At 36.3% G+C, this 15,722-nt stretch overlaps 1 protein-coding gene across 3 annotated transcripts in view; it reads right to left on the reverse strand.

Moving 5' to 3' along the window:
- The window catches only part of ESYT2 (extended synaptotagmin 2), a 97,304-nt gene that overhangs the window by 80,861 nt on the left and 721 nt on the right, over positions 1–15,722 (reverse strand). Inside the window, exon 1 of one of the 3 annotated variants that reach the window (XM_077151647.1) lies at positions 11,368–11,669. The exons of the other annotated variants lie outside the window; for them this stretch is intronic. The gene's annotated coding sequence lies outside the window, so the exon portion shown is untranslated. Of the gene's footprint in view, positions 1–11,367; positions 11,670–15,722 lie in introns of those variants that run through there. 3 annotated transcript variants of the gene reach the window in all.

A 15,722-nucleotide genomic window follows, 5' to 3' on the forward strand; every position in this document is an offset into this window, starting at 1 on the left:
GCCTTAGAACTATAAACTAGTAACTTATTAAATTCCCCTTTTAGAAGCCATTCCGTTTCTGGTATATTGCATTCTGACAGCTAGCAAACTAGAACACTTAGTGAAGGTCCAACTTACTACTAAGATGGGTCATCAGTTTGGATTAGTTTTGCTTTACTAAAAACAATAATTTACCTCTTGAAGATACTGGGCCACTCTCACATCTACTCTGTTCCTTCAGTAAGTACAAGCTGCTGTTGCTGTCCTTAACTCTTAAGGGTATGATACAGCAGTGGAAAAAGCATGATGGGGACAGGAATATCTACCTTCTAATCTCAGTATTGTCATCTAATAGTTGTATGACTGGCAGTAAATCACTGAACCTCTCTGGGACTTCATTTCTGCCTCTGAAAAGTAAAAATAACATTGTTCTCTTGGGGTTACCAAAATATTTAGATTAGACTATCCAATCCCAAATTTCTTCTTCACTGCCTTCACAAGAGGGTAAGGAACAGAATAAAAATGTTATAGTAATTAACAGAATCTGAAACAAGACTTCCCAGTTCAAATTCTACCTCCAGGACTGAAGGTACTCATATACCATCCTCTCTAGAGTTGTCTGTTTCTTTAACTATAAAATAAGAATAGGTCTATTCTGAGGTTTAAATTACTTCACATATTTAAAGTGCTTAGAAGAGAACTTGGCACAACATAAGCACTAAATGCAATAACTATTTTATATTTTCCCATTCCTGCTGACTTCTGTAGAACTCTTTCAAAAGTATAGAGGTCCTGTACTTAGCCATCTGCTGCTACGTTATTATACTCTTTCTCCATTTTCTCACTTCCAATCCATGATTTCAACTTCCTATCACCTATTAACTAACGATCCACAGATGTGTATCGCCTAGATCTGATCTACCAGTTTGGATAATTGCTGTTTGGATAACTTCTCTTGAACTCCCATTGGCTTGGTAAACTCGACATTTAAAAAGCTAAGTAATTCCCCATCCCTATCCATATCCTCCAAACCTATTGTTCTATTGTATCTTTCTTGACACTGCAGCCCAAACAAGTAACCCTTCATTTTACCAACCCACTCGTCTTTATTTCCTCTTTTATTCTGTGATGGTTAGGTTCTGGTGTCAACATGGCCAAGTGATTATGCCCAGCTGTCTGGTTAGGCAAGCACTTGACCTGACTGTTGCTGCAAGGGTATGTCATGGCTGGCTGATAAATCAGAAGGCTGGTATATTAAATCATCAGTCAGTTGATTGCATCTGCAGCTGATTACATCTCTGATCAACTAAGGTGTATCTCCCACAAAAAGATAATCCAATCCATTAAAGGCTTTTAAGGAAAAAGATTCTTTCAGTGTTTCTTCAGTCGGTGAGCCTCTCCTGTGAAGTTCATTTTGACCCTTCATCAGAGCCGCCAGCTTCACAGCCTGCCCTACAGATTTTGGACTCTTCCATACGCACAGTTGCTGGAGGCATCTTTAACTCATATTTACAGATCTCTCCTGTTGGTTTTGTTTCTCTACACAACCCTAACATATTCTCAATGCACTTCTATGAGAGTCAGGGCACCCACTACTCACTTCCTCATGCTTAGATCCTGCCATTGGTCTGTTCCCTCAGTCCATCTGGATATCACTGCCAAATTTATCTTGCTATTCCCCTACCACCATTTAAAAAAAATTGTGAAACACCACTCTAAAATTTTTTGATTTCTAGTGTCTATTAGATCAAGTACAAACTCTTGCACTTATTTCCCAATGTAAGTACCGTGTTTCATTTAGGCTACCCTTCTTTCTACTGCTCAGTTTCCTTTTACCCCATTTGTTTCTGTTTACTTCAAATCCAGAAGACCATGCATATTTTTTAGGTACTAGGGCTACTGAGAAAAATAGGAATACAATGTTGAATCCAAGACAAGACACACCATTAGTTTATGTGATTCTAACAAGAATGCCAAGTAAACAATGTTATATACCATTATAAAATGAATATAGATTTCAGAGATGTTAAAACATAGAGAAGGGAGAAGTAATGAAATATGGTACCAAGATTTACATAACTGATCCATAATTGCTGTTGCTTAGCCATCTTGGCTTCTGAGTATTTCAAGACAGGGTAGTGTGGTAGGCTGAATAATGGCCTCCCCAAAAGTTCTCCATGTTGTAATTCCTGGACCATATGACTGCTATCTTACATGACAAAAAAAGGACTTTGCTCTGTTCTGAGGAATCAGCCATCCAACCTCCACCTGAAGAGATTAACTATGCTGTACCTGATAAACCTGTAACCACCTCCCCTGAGGAAACAGTCTTCATTCCTCTGTCTGGAGAGATTAATTTCTGTTTCACCAGATGAAACTGTAATGGAATGCCTGAGATAGTTGACTTGTAAGACACTTCTAATTCTTCTCATGACCCACTTCTACCACTCCTCTTTTTCTCCAGATCTATAACTAGACTGAAATTCCAATAGGCTCCAAAAGATGAGGTATAAAGTGTCACCCATGAAGAGGTATGCAAAAGAACTGCATGACTTTCCCCAATTCATACAAACGGAAATCAGGGGAATATGTGTGGGAATGGATATTAAGAGTGTGAGATAGTGGTGGAGGAATAAAAGGCTGGATCAGGCTGACTTTATTGATATGGACCAATAAGCAGATTCTGCATTCAATGTTGAGGGGTCAGGAAGGACTAACGGTTTGTCCAGATGGCTGGCTGAAGCTTGAACCAAAAGATGCCCTATATTGGCTGAAGTCAAAATGCAAGAACTGCCTTAGTATAATGCAGATGAGGGGATCCACAGGCTTAAAGAGATTAGAATGTTAGAGTGGATTTATCACTTAAGACCTGCTTACCCACCACAGAAATGTCCAGAGGACACACATTTCACCAGAACTGAGGAATAAATTTGAGACTAACTCCGTCATCCTTGAAGATGCAGTCGCTCTTCTCTGCAGGGCAGATACTACTGTGGGAACTGCTGTCACTAAACTTGGGTGCTTAAACACAATGGGGGTGATCAGAACTCAGATTGGCAGAAGCGAAGTGGCAGCACTTAATCTACAAAGACAAGGTGGATGTTCCTATCACAATGGACAGAAGATTCAAAGCAGTATTAAAACACTGTGACTAAGCATTGGCTAGTAGATCCTGGGGTCACTAGATGTAAAACAGATGGGCAGTTTACTAAATTCTTCATCCTATAAGCAGAAGAGTTCTTGGTCAAGTGAACAAAAGTCTAACTTGAATTTCAAAACAGAGACACAGTCCCTGAATTAATCCCCAGACTTGAGGCAGTTTACAGATTCAGAGACCACAGAATGAAGGGAAGCGCAGGCCCATTTGGGGAAGAATCCTGCCAAATTCTGCTGCACTACCAAAAATCTATAGTGTTAATCTTTCTCCCAGCCTTTCCCAAAGAGATCTATGGCCTTTTACCAGGGTAAATGCATTGGGGAAAAGGAAAGAGCAGACATTTGGGGGATTATTAGACAGCAGCTAAGAAGTGACATTAATTCCAAGAGACTCAAAACATCACTGTGGTCCACCTGTCAGAGTAGGGGTTTACAGAGGTCAGCTGATCAATGGAGTTTTAGCTCAGGTCACTCTCACAGTAGGTCCATTCTGTGGTTATTACCCGAGTTCTGGAACACATAATTAGAAAAGACATACTCAGCAACTGGCAGAACTATAGCATTGTTTCCCTGGCTTGTGGAGTCAGGGCTACTATCGTAGGAAAGGCTAGGTGGAAGCCACTAGACCTGCCTCTACCTAGCAAAATACTAAATTAAAACCAACACCACCTACCTAGAGGGATTGCAGAGATTAGTACCACCATCAAGGACTTGAAGGATGCAGGAATGGTGATTGCCACCACAACCCCTATATGGCCTCTGCTAAAAACAGAAGGCTCTTGCAGAATGACAGTGGATTATCATAAACTTAACCAGGCAGTGACTTCAATGGCTGCTGCAATTCCAAATGTGGTATCGTTGCTGGAGCAAAGGAACACATCCCTGGTACCTGGTATGCTGCTATTGATCTGACAAATGCTTTTTTCTTAATTTCTTAGTAAAGACCTCCAGAAGCAGTTTGCATTCATTTGGGAAAGCCAGCAATACACCCTTACTGTACAACTTGAGGGTATATCAACTCTTCAGCCCTATGCCAACCTAGTCAGCAGGGACCTTAATTACCCCTTCCTCCCACAAGACATCACACTGGTCCATTATATTGCTGAAATCATGTTTATTGGATGTAGTGAGCAGAAATAGTAACTACTCTAGATTTACTGGTAAGATATCTGTGTGTCAGACGGTAGGAGATAAATACAACAAAAATTCACTGTTTTCCCATTTAGTGAAATTTCTAGGTGTCTAGTGATATGGGGCATATGGAGATATCCTTTCTAAGGTAAAGGATAAGCTGTTGCTTCTGGCCCCTCCTAAAACCAAAAAAGAGTCATAATGCCTAGTTGGCCTTTTTGGATTTGGGAGACAATATATTTCCCATTTGGGTGTGCTACTCTGGCCCATTTACCAAGTGACCTAAAAAGTACAGACTAGAATAAGTGGAGGCTCTGCAACAGGTCTAGGCTACCATGCAATCTGCTCTGCCATTGGACCATATGATTCAGCAGATCCAACGGTACTAGAAGCAATAGTGGCAAACAGAGATGCTATCTGGAACCTCTGGCAGGTTCTTAGGATTCTGGAGCAAAGCACTATCAACCTCTGCAGAGAACTACTCTCCTTTTGAGAAACAGCTTTTGGCCTGTTACTGGGCCTTGGTAGACACTGAATATTTAACCCTAAGTCACCAAGTTACCATGAGACTGGAGATGCCTATCATGAACTGGGTGTTGTCAGACCCACCAAGCCATAAAGTTGGGTGTGCACAATAGTACTCTAACATAAAACAAAAGTGGTATATACAAGATAGGGCTTGAGCAGGCCCTGAAAGCACAAGTAAGTTATAGGAGGAAGCGGCCCAATTGCCCATGGCCCCTACACCTACCACATTACCTGCTCTTTCCCAGTTCATAGCTACAGTCTCTTGGGGAGTTACTTACAATCAGTTGACTGAGGAAGAGAAAACTCAGGCCTGTTTCACAGTTCTGACAATATATAGGTAGTACCCAAAAGTAGACAGTTGTGGCACTAGAGCCCCTTTCTGGGACAGTGGTGGGGAGAAATCTTTCCAGTGGGCAGGGCTTCAAGTATCTGGTTGTTCATTTTGTTTGGAAGGAGAAATGGCCAGAGGTCCGTTTTTATATTGAGTCATTGTCGCCAATGGTTTGGCTGGACAGTCAGGGATCTGGAAGGTATATGATTGGAAAATTGGTGACAAAGAGGTCTGGGGGAGAGGTATATGTACAGACCTTTCTGAGTGGGCAAAAATCACGAAGATATTCATGTCCCATGTAAATGTTTGCCAGAGGATGACTTCAGCAGGGGAAGATTTTAATCAAGTGCACAGAATGACACTTTTTCCCCAACCACTCCTGTCACTGCCCAAAGGGCGCATGAACAAAGTGGCCAAAGTGATAGGGATGGAAGTTAGTATGGGCTTACCAACAGGGACTTCTATTCACAAAGGCTGACCTGGCTATAACCACTGCTGAGTGCCCAATCTGCTAGGAGCAGAGACCCATAGTTAGTCCTCAACATGGTATCATTCCCCAAGGTGATCAGCCTGATACCCAGTAGCAGGTTGATTATACTGGACCACTTCCATTATTTAAAGGGCAGCATTTTATTCTAACTGGAACAGAGACATACTTCAGATTAGGTTTCCTTCCCTGCACACAATGCTTCTGCCAAAATTACCACCCATAGACATAGAGAATGTCTCATCCACTGCCATGGTATTCCACACAGCATTGTTTTTGATCAAGGAACCCACTTCATAGCAAATGAAGTAAAAGAATGGGTGCATGCTCATGAATTCACTGGTCTTACCATGTTCCCCATCATTCTGAAGCAGCTGGATTGATAGAACAGTGGAATGGCCCTTTGAAGACTCAAATTACGATGATAATGAGTGGCAGTATCTTGCAGGGCTGGGGCAATGTTCTGAGGAGCTCTATATGCTCGAAATCTGCATCCACTCTGTGGTGCTATTTCTCTTATAGCCAGGAGAAATGACAATTTCAGCAGTCAGAAGGGAGAATTCCCATCTCTACTTCATCCAGCCAGCTTTTCTTAGAGAATTTATCAAAAACTTTCACTGTAATTCCCAACTTGCAGCATGCCTTATGGAATACTACCATCCCCACAATTGCAGGGGGCAATTTCTACTAAAAAAAATCTCCCAATATTTACATAATATATACATATGCACACATATATACATATATATCCTGTCAGTTTCCCTAGAGAACTCTGATTAACACAAGAAGCGATGTGACAATGGAACCAAAGAGACATTTGAAGGCGCTACACGCTGCTGGTTTTGAAGACCCAGGAAGAGAGCCATGATCCAAAGAAGGCAGCTCTAGAAGCTGGAAAAAAGAAGGAAACAGATTCTTCCCTAGAGCCTCCACAGGGCCCATGGTCCTGATGACACCCTGGTTTCAGGCCGATGAAACTGATTTCGGACTTTCAGCCTCCAGAACTGTAAAAGAATAAATTTGTGTTGTTTTAAGCCATTAAGATTGTGGTAATTTGTTGCAGCAGCCACAGGAAACTAATATAGGAAGAAAGCAAAGAAGGCTTGTAATCACATCTTGCTTCCTGTGCTCTTTTCCGTCTTGTTTCATTCCCTATGAAATTACAACTATAATTCATTTTAAAACTATCCTTCATACACACAGAAACATTCAATCCTTTATTCCCCCAATATAAAATTACAATGCAAAAAAAGAACTACAAATTATATTACTCCTATATTGTGATTTTTGTCTCAGATTATATATGGGTTTTGGTTTTAAGAACTCAGTACTCAGGTATTACCTTAAAAAGTTTTAAGAGAGCTCAAGCATTCATATGTTAGTCATTTAAATATGTATAGCACAAAAAAGATGAATTAAAGAAATTGGGCATAGAAAAGCCATAAAAACAAGCAATTAGCAAGTCACTATTTTAATAATCCACTTGTTTACTGAGCACAAACTATATGCAAATACACTATGCTAGAAACTGTAGTAGATATAAAAATGTACTTGTCTTTAAATTTCTAATCTACTAAAACAGATAATCCTATAAGTGATTATATTAAAAAACAGATTTAACTAAATGCTTTAACAAATAAAACCTTCAAATTAATTTTAGCACTTTGATGTTCGTACCTTGGAAAGAGAGTGGCATAACCAAAAGCTAGTATATAATATGTACTCCAGTAATCTGGATAATGTTCTTTTCCCACATCACTGTATTTATTTTCTACAGCTTTACCCTATTCTGGGAAATCTAAAACATATCAATACCTCAAATGTAAAGAAAAGAAAACAATTCCACATCTATTAAAGTTTAAAATTCAACTATTACAAGAAATAGGAGGTACATTTTTAAATCCTAACTGATAAATCCTAACAAGAGGAAGTATTAGAATTAATAAATTTTACAATGTGATAATATCAAGATATAATTTTTAACTATAATTATCTATTGCATCAGGGTAACTGCTGAAATTAGAGCCAAGAAAGATCAAATATGTTCTCCAGGCAGGATCTGTTTTAAGAAGAAAAAGCTACAAAGCAAATCAATCCACAGCAAGGAATGAGGATTAATAATGTAAAAAGGCTCCCTGAATATTATTTTAGAGATGAACAGGAAAAAAAAAAAAGAGAAAGTGCAATTATAAGCTATATTTTCAAATATTAATAATAAGGCATTGCAATAGATTCTTAGCAACAACACAAGTTAAACAAACAGCAATGAAACAGAAACAGAAGAAATCTAGATCTCATCTGTTCCACTAAAGTAGATGTGGGGGAGGAGATCTGCAAGAAAGGAGGTGGCAAAGGCCAACTCCAAGGATATAAGAAGTGACTCAAGCAAGAAGAAGCTGACAGTAACACCAGAGCTACCTGCAAAGGTGAAAATTAGTCAAAGTTGTACCATATTTTTGTCTGTGACTCAGAACATTACATTGACTGAAGGACCATGACTAGTTGTCCCTTCTCCCCCCTTCCCTACTCTATTCCTCAGCACGTTTTACTGGGCCTTTACCAGGCACCAGGTATTATGCTTTTCAGAGCACCTCACAAAAGTTTTCCCATTTAATCCTTATAACCACATTATGAGGTAAGTGTCATTTCAACCCCCATTTTATTGATAAGGAAACTAAGGTTCTAAAATGTATGAAGTGACTTAGTTTCAAGATCATGGCATTAGTAAAAGGATGTATCTCAGATATAAACCTAGAAATGTCAGACACCAAAGCCTGAGTTCTTAGCTTCTACATTATTTTGCTTCTGAAATATAAACTTAATCAATTATATTGTCATGTTTTGATATTAGTATTCATGATGGTATCCTACTTATTTGCAAGCAGTGTACTCCAGTCAGTGATAAAGGACAGCCAGATGACACTGATGTTAGTCATATGACCAGTTATTTTCAGACAAGGAAAGTACAATCCAGTTGCATTCTTCTTGGTGATCTCAAAGCAACCATCACTGCATTGTGTTACATGAAACCACTAACTCACGTAAAAATATTACTTAGCTGGAAACTGACTTTAATATAACACAAAGAAAGAAAAGCAACTTGAACTTGTGACTCAGTGCTGGGACAGGGGAATACTTTTCTTTTACAGGTTATTTACATAAGAAGGGATCTAGAGAATCCATTGTATATCTAACATATCATTCAAAAACAAACACTACCTTCCAAAGCTAGACTTCTGCTTTATAAAATTGTTACGTTATTCTAATGAGTTTAAAAGTAGTCCACAGATCTTAGATAGAGTTGATAAAAAAAAAAACACTAAAGTAAATAAGCTTTGTAACTTGAAAATAACAGAAAATTAAATATCTCAGGTTCTGGTTTTATCTTTTCTCATTATACAATAACTAACAACCTTATTTTTCAAATCTGTTCATCAGATAGCAGTTAAATAAAACATGGTACTTCCAAAAGATAGGTAACATTGCAATAATTGAAGTAGTATTTCTAAAGAAAAGAATAAATAATGATAATATCCACAAAAAATTTAATGGATGAAACTATACACAAACACACATACACACATATATACAATACACATATATACATATATAGTCAAACATCTTAAATAATTTAAAAAATCACCAAAATGTTAATGGCGATCACTAGTTAGTAGGACCGCAGGTTAACTTTTTTACTTTATTCTCCCAAGTATGAAATATTCTACAATGAGCATGCACTCTTCTCATACTCAGAAAAATTATGTTTTTAAAAGTTGTCTAACCATAAATATAAGAAATAAAGAAAACACAATTGTATGTTAATTAAAAATAGGATAAAAGGAAATTTATATTAAGCAATGGAACAAACAATAGGATTTCAAGTTCAACTTCAAGAATAATTTTATAAATTTAAAAAAAAGCATAAAGAAAACCACATTAGCATTTCCACATTGCCTGTCAGAATGGTTATTACTAATTCTAGTGTGTCATCACCATATATAAAAATAGAGTTGTTTTTAAAAAGGAAACTACTGTTACTGACACACAGGGTATACTTAAGATTTGTTATTTTGCATCTACACTTTCATCCAGACACCCTGCTGCAATCCATTAAAAAGATGCTTGACATTAAACAACTCATCTAGAGGTGTCTGATATAAGAATAATCACTAAACTGCCATTTGCAAAAGTAGGCAAAGATAGCATAGCGTAAAATTGGCTTATATGCATAGCTAAATCAACAAACCCTAGGGAAATTTTTTTTTTTTTACATCTTCATCAATGGAATCTTTGTTTTAAAACAGATTGAGTTAAACAGTTGAGCTATTTCCTCAGTAAATGTGCATAATACCCTAAATGGCATAATGCTTTTTTTTTCAATTAACATATAACTTCAAGAACTGAAAGGCCTAATAAAGGTGTTTTTACTTTTTTTCATATGTAGTTAAGAATCCAGAGACTTTTAGGTCCTGAACCAGATTTTATTGATCAAATGATTTTTAGTACGGAGTATCAGTACAAATGGAAAATTTTACAGTAATAACCTTAATCAAGGCTGTTATAATTTTCAACCAACGATCATTACGGGTGGTTTGGGATAATGAATGATGTTTATAATACATTATTTTCTAGATTTAAAAACAGACCAAGTATTACTTTTATTAAAATAAAAAAAAAATCTACCAATGTATACTATGACTATAAAAAGATTATATAGAATTGTGTTACCACCAAATAGTAAATATCCTAAGTTTAAGAGTTTGTCTTACTCTTGTGAGTAAAATATCCAGAACACAGATGTCTATCAAATGTTGCTGAATGAATAAATGGACCAATAAACTCATTTTTAACCTCTACATATAGTGGATTTGTTTCTTAAAATATGATCTGCTCTACGAAAAACTCACCAAAATAAATGGTTTCCTTTAAAAAATTAGAGGACTTTTAAAACAGTTAAGAAAAATAAATGAAGGGAAGAAGAATCAGAGGCAGGGAAAAAGACAATCAGAAAACTTTTGTAAATAAAACATATTAAATGGAAAACTGATTCCATACAAAAGACAACTGACATATCAAATGCTTTGTGTAAGAATTATGCCCCACCCAATTCCAAAAGAACATGAGGTGACTCAGTGGGTAAGGCACAATGAGATTATTGAGAATAAAAGAGAAGAATCTATTTGAAGTCTATTTGAAGGAAGTAGATGGGGCAGGTTTTTTCAATTCCCTCAGTGGTACAGATCACAACAATTCAGCAATAGTTTTGGCCATAAGTTTTTGACAGTTAAATCAAGAAGAGAACTATACTGCGTTACACAGTTTTTATTGTCTGAAATCACAAGTATAGTTCTGAATATATCACTATCTCCCAGTCCCATCATGTCTAAAACATTTTGTGTCTCATGAATACTGATTCCTTAACTGGACGCCGGTGAAACGAAAGAACTACCATGACAGCCTGGGGTTCAGGTTCTGTCTGAGCACTTCTTCACCAACCCTGGGGTCCAGGGTAAGTCGTTAGCCTAAGATCAATCTTCTATAAAATGAAGGAGTTACAGCTGCAAAACATATTGCATATGGTTCCTTCTACATTAAACAGTTCATGAATCTACCTTTGCAATCCTCTTCCACTTTGCTGCCTTACCAGGATCTGATGCTCCCGTCTCTCTGAGCTACCACACCTTCACCTAGGTTATACCCATGATTTCCCATTTTTACACTCTTTATTTTACTATTCCCACCAACTATGTCATACCTTCTATTTTTAAATGTCCGTAAGCATACATATCCTCTCAGTTGGAAAGCTCTCTTGTGAAACACCACGACATTTGTGACAATTATCACTCTGTCTCATATTAGTTTGCTTTATCTCCTCTTATAAGAAATATGTGAAGGCAGGATGACTTCTTACACTTACTTTTGTCAGCCTATAATTCTTGGAACATTATACATACAGTGTCCTCAAATCTTTAAATGAAGGAAGAAAATTTACCTGAAAACAGAATCATCATCGAAATTAAAAAAGACAATGAACTGACCAAACACAATAAAGTGCAAAAGACCACAAGACTATGCTCAGATAAACTGTATCTAGTTATAAAACAAACCAATCTACACTTTAAATTTCTCAAACATGCATCATAATTATATATTGATATTCTGAATCAGAGTTAAGGATTTAGAATAACTGACAGAAAAAACACAGAATTTAGGCTATTTATTGAAGCATGATTGCTATTGTTATTCAACTAGAATTTATTTGCTTTAATTTATGTAGTATCAATGTTTAAAGCAACATTTGGTTTAAGGTAAAAATATCTAGTTACTTTCCATATTCATAAGCCCATCCTTCTTGTTAAATATTCTTTAAAATGTAAATACCCCCAAAGTTAAGTTAAAATATTACTGTTTGAAAAGTTTTGACAGTCTAGGTAAATTTCCAAAGCAAGGAGATATATCTTACTTTGCATTGTAACTGACCACCTTTATCATTTCCTTATTTTTAAAAAAAAGTCAGCGTCTTTTTTAAAATTTTTATTGACAAATCTTCACACACAATACTAATATGTTTTTTAACAGTGCTACTGAAATAAAATTCACAAACCATACAATTCACCCATTTAATGTGGACAATTCAATGTTTTTAGGATATTTAAACCATCGGTAATATTATTCACAGTTACATGCTGTGACCAATATAGAGGTTGTGAATACCTACAGTAAAAATAATGGCTTATTAGTCCTAATGAAACCATTATTTTATTAGTCAGTGGTCCATAACTGGTTGACTGAGGTTTGAGATTTATATTCATAAATATATATTCATAAAATATAAATAGTTGCAAACACTCATTAAAATTCATATATTTGTATGAATTTTTTATAAGTCAGTTCTAGCTCTATTATCTTTCCACCTTGAAATGGTAAAATAATTTATTTATCTGAAACAGAAGTATTACTAAAACTAAAGCATACAAACTGATGGACACATATTCTAAACTAAAAAATATTTAGTGCTTTATTTTTAGCAACCTTGGCACATTATGTTCTAACTTAGTGAAGCATTTAGACCACATACTACATAGAAATACAAGTGTCATAGTCTTTTTCTCTTAGATTTATAGGAGCATTGTGGGTATAATAAAAAAACACATTTGTATCCTGATCTAAGATAAGATGAGGACTCTAACATTTTCTCAAAGCAAATAATCACTCTAGCATTTCAGTGTTAAAGTAGCAAAGACAGTTTAAAATAGCTCCTGAATTAGTTAAACAATTCTTTTCTGTCATACATCTTCCCAAGGTTTTATTAAAGTATAAGTCAATGATTAATATGAAGGTGGGAAAAAAGCAAATATTTGACCTTTATTTACATAAGTATTTATTCTTCTGTTTTGCTCATGTTCTTAGACTACATGTATTAAATTTTGGCTAGAGTTAAATTCTCCTGAACTTCCTAGAACAAGGGAGAGAAGAAAGCTTTCTCCAAAGAAAGTTTGAACATGGTGGTGTAAATCATAACCAAGGAAGCTGACTATGCTTTAATTCTCAATAATCAAAGTATTCGAGTAAAAAAAGATCAATTGTCAAAACAGTTAAGTAATGCTTTACATCACAGGTTTTGAGTCACTACTTCCAGTTATAGAATCAGCATTTGTTGCTGGTAGTAAAAGCAGGAAACGGTCATCTGTACCTACTAAGTTCTAATTATTCAAACAAATAAAAAGAGCAATGTAAAATCCTCCTTATTCATCTCAAACATCCTTAGATCTTCTTCACTTATAGTCTAATTTTCCAGCGCTCTACTAACACAGTGTAGACACTGACTGATAACAAAAAGCCCACTCCAACAACCCCCAGCTTGCCAAAACTTTTTCCCTGTTTAAGGAAGAAAAAAAAGCAGTAAAAAATGAATAACAATGTAGTTTATGTTAAAGCTGTAGGACCAAATTCCTACTCAACTGTCACATGTTAAGTGAGAGATTTTTATTTTCATCTCAATTTAGGAACAGTTAAATATTTTTTTCTCAAAGTATTAATACTATTCAATGACTCTATTTCTACATCCAGCATACGTTTTTACTTAATGAAATAAAAAGAAAAACTATCAGTAAACAACCAAAAGTGAGGTTAGGAACTACCAAAGCAGTTCATGTTTTTCTATGCTTCCATTCTGCTATGAATCAATGACATATTATGAAAATGTGTATTTTTCTGGGGTGTACAACTACATCTAGCTCAAAGCAAACTACCAGCCCAAAGTTTAGAAACCCCAAGAGCCCAATGAAGTAAAACTCAAAGTATTGCTGATACTGATCTCTTCTATTGTTGATCTGCACCCTGACTGTAAGAAAATAGTAAGCACACATCTAGACAGTACAGTCCACTGTTTTTATTATGAACATAACATATGAGTATTACAATAAAAAATGAAATCCAAAATAAATCTCCCTCCAATCTCAGACTCTTGGTGCTATTCCTAGATAGCACACACTTGGTAAGTTTCTTGGGTATCTTTTCAGAAGTTTCCCAACAATATAGGCATTTTCAAATGTGTGTGATTTGAGTTCAAACAAAGTGAAAAGGTTTGGAGGAAATATAAATTCCCTACTCTGTGAGATGAGCACCATGGTTTATCAGTTTAAGCCACACAAAGAAAAACCCAAGAAGGAAATCTTTGTCTAATTATCCTTTTATTCTGCCAAAAAAAAAAAAAGAGAGAGAATTATAGTGCACCAACATGGCAACTGTACTTGTTAATTTACTATGAAAAATATTCTGCATTTCACAAGGATTCTCACATGCAAATCTGATATTTTCTAACTGCTCAATAACCAAGTATCTATGTCAACACTACCAATTTCAGTAAATTTTAGTACTGATTATGTGTGGAGTTTTACTAACACATTTACTAAATTTCCTGCTTCAAACTAAAAGTTCTACCACACAAGTTGATGCTCCAAGATACCACTGTCCCATATATCCACCATGTACTGAAAGAATTTTTAATTCCAAGGGAATTTTACAATTTATATCCTTATTCCAATTACGATTTGTCATCACAATGTAGCATCAATTATGTTGCTCTTGGTTCTGGGCCCTCCTGCTTTCTAATTTTTGTTTGTTTGCCTTTTGAGTCATATGCTCCATGTCCTCCTTCATAAGTATCTTATGACTGGAAACAGGGTTCATTCTCCAAGCCCTTGACTCCTCTAAAACAAAATGACCATTTTGAAATTCACTGGCTGGCCATTCTCAAGCAGAAGTTTATCTTAAACTCGATTTCCTACAGTCTGAAACTGTGACACCAACTCCTGGCTAAAAGAGAATTAGGGAGCAAGGAGAAAAAGATGAGAAAGTCAACTGCTTTAGTTTCCATACTTAGATAAATTTATTATGCAGAAAACTGCTTGAGGTAAAAATAAAATAATCAATACTATGACGTTTGCTTTTAGTGTAACTCTCCCAAAACTTCCTACAAAAAAAATAATGGATTCGAGTTGATCCTATTATAAAAGTGCTCATTTTGTAAACTCCAGTCTCAGAATTGTTACTTGCCAAAAAAAAAAATCAAACAAACTTGCAATTATTCTAATATCAGCAAATCTTTCGGTGGACGCTTACTGGTCCTCAACTGTGGCAGAAACAACCAAGAAATGAGCGAGTCTTCGCATAGGAGGGAAAAAATTGACTTCTCATCCCATCAACTGTCAGAGGAAAATATCCCCATCATCTACGTTTTTTAAAAACGAAAAACACCAAAACCGGATCACCTTCCAGGCCTAGGGCAGGGTGATGTGGAATGCCACCGAGAACCCTACCACCTCTGCGCAAAACAACTACTCATCTCCCTAAAAAGACATACCAAAAGCAGTAGTCATTTCCACCACGCAGATAAGCTTGTAATAGGAAAAGCCTTGGATTTCTGGCAAAGACATGGCCAACGTGTGGGAAGAATGTAATGCACGTTAGGCTGTGTACGCCTCTGCCATGAGATTAAAAAAGAGGGGGCGCAGTGAAAGAGAAGGCGCTTTTTTGAACGGGATGACCCGTGACAGCAGCAGCTCGGAAGCGAGGGTAGATGGTGACCGTAAAGTGACTTTCGCGGGC

Source organism: Tamandua tetradactyla, chromosome 1 (assembly GCF_023851605.1).
Source record: "Tamandua tetradactyla isolate mTamTet1 chromosome 1, mTamTet1.pri, whole genome shotgun sequence".
Lineage (NCBI taxonomy): Eukaryota > Metazoa > Chordata > Mammalia > Pilosa > Myrmecophagidae > Tamandua > Tamandua tetradactyla.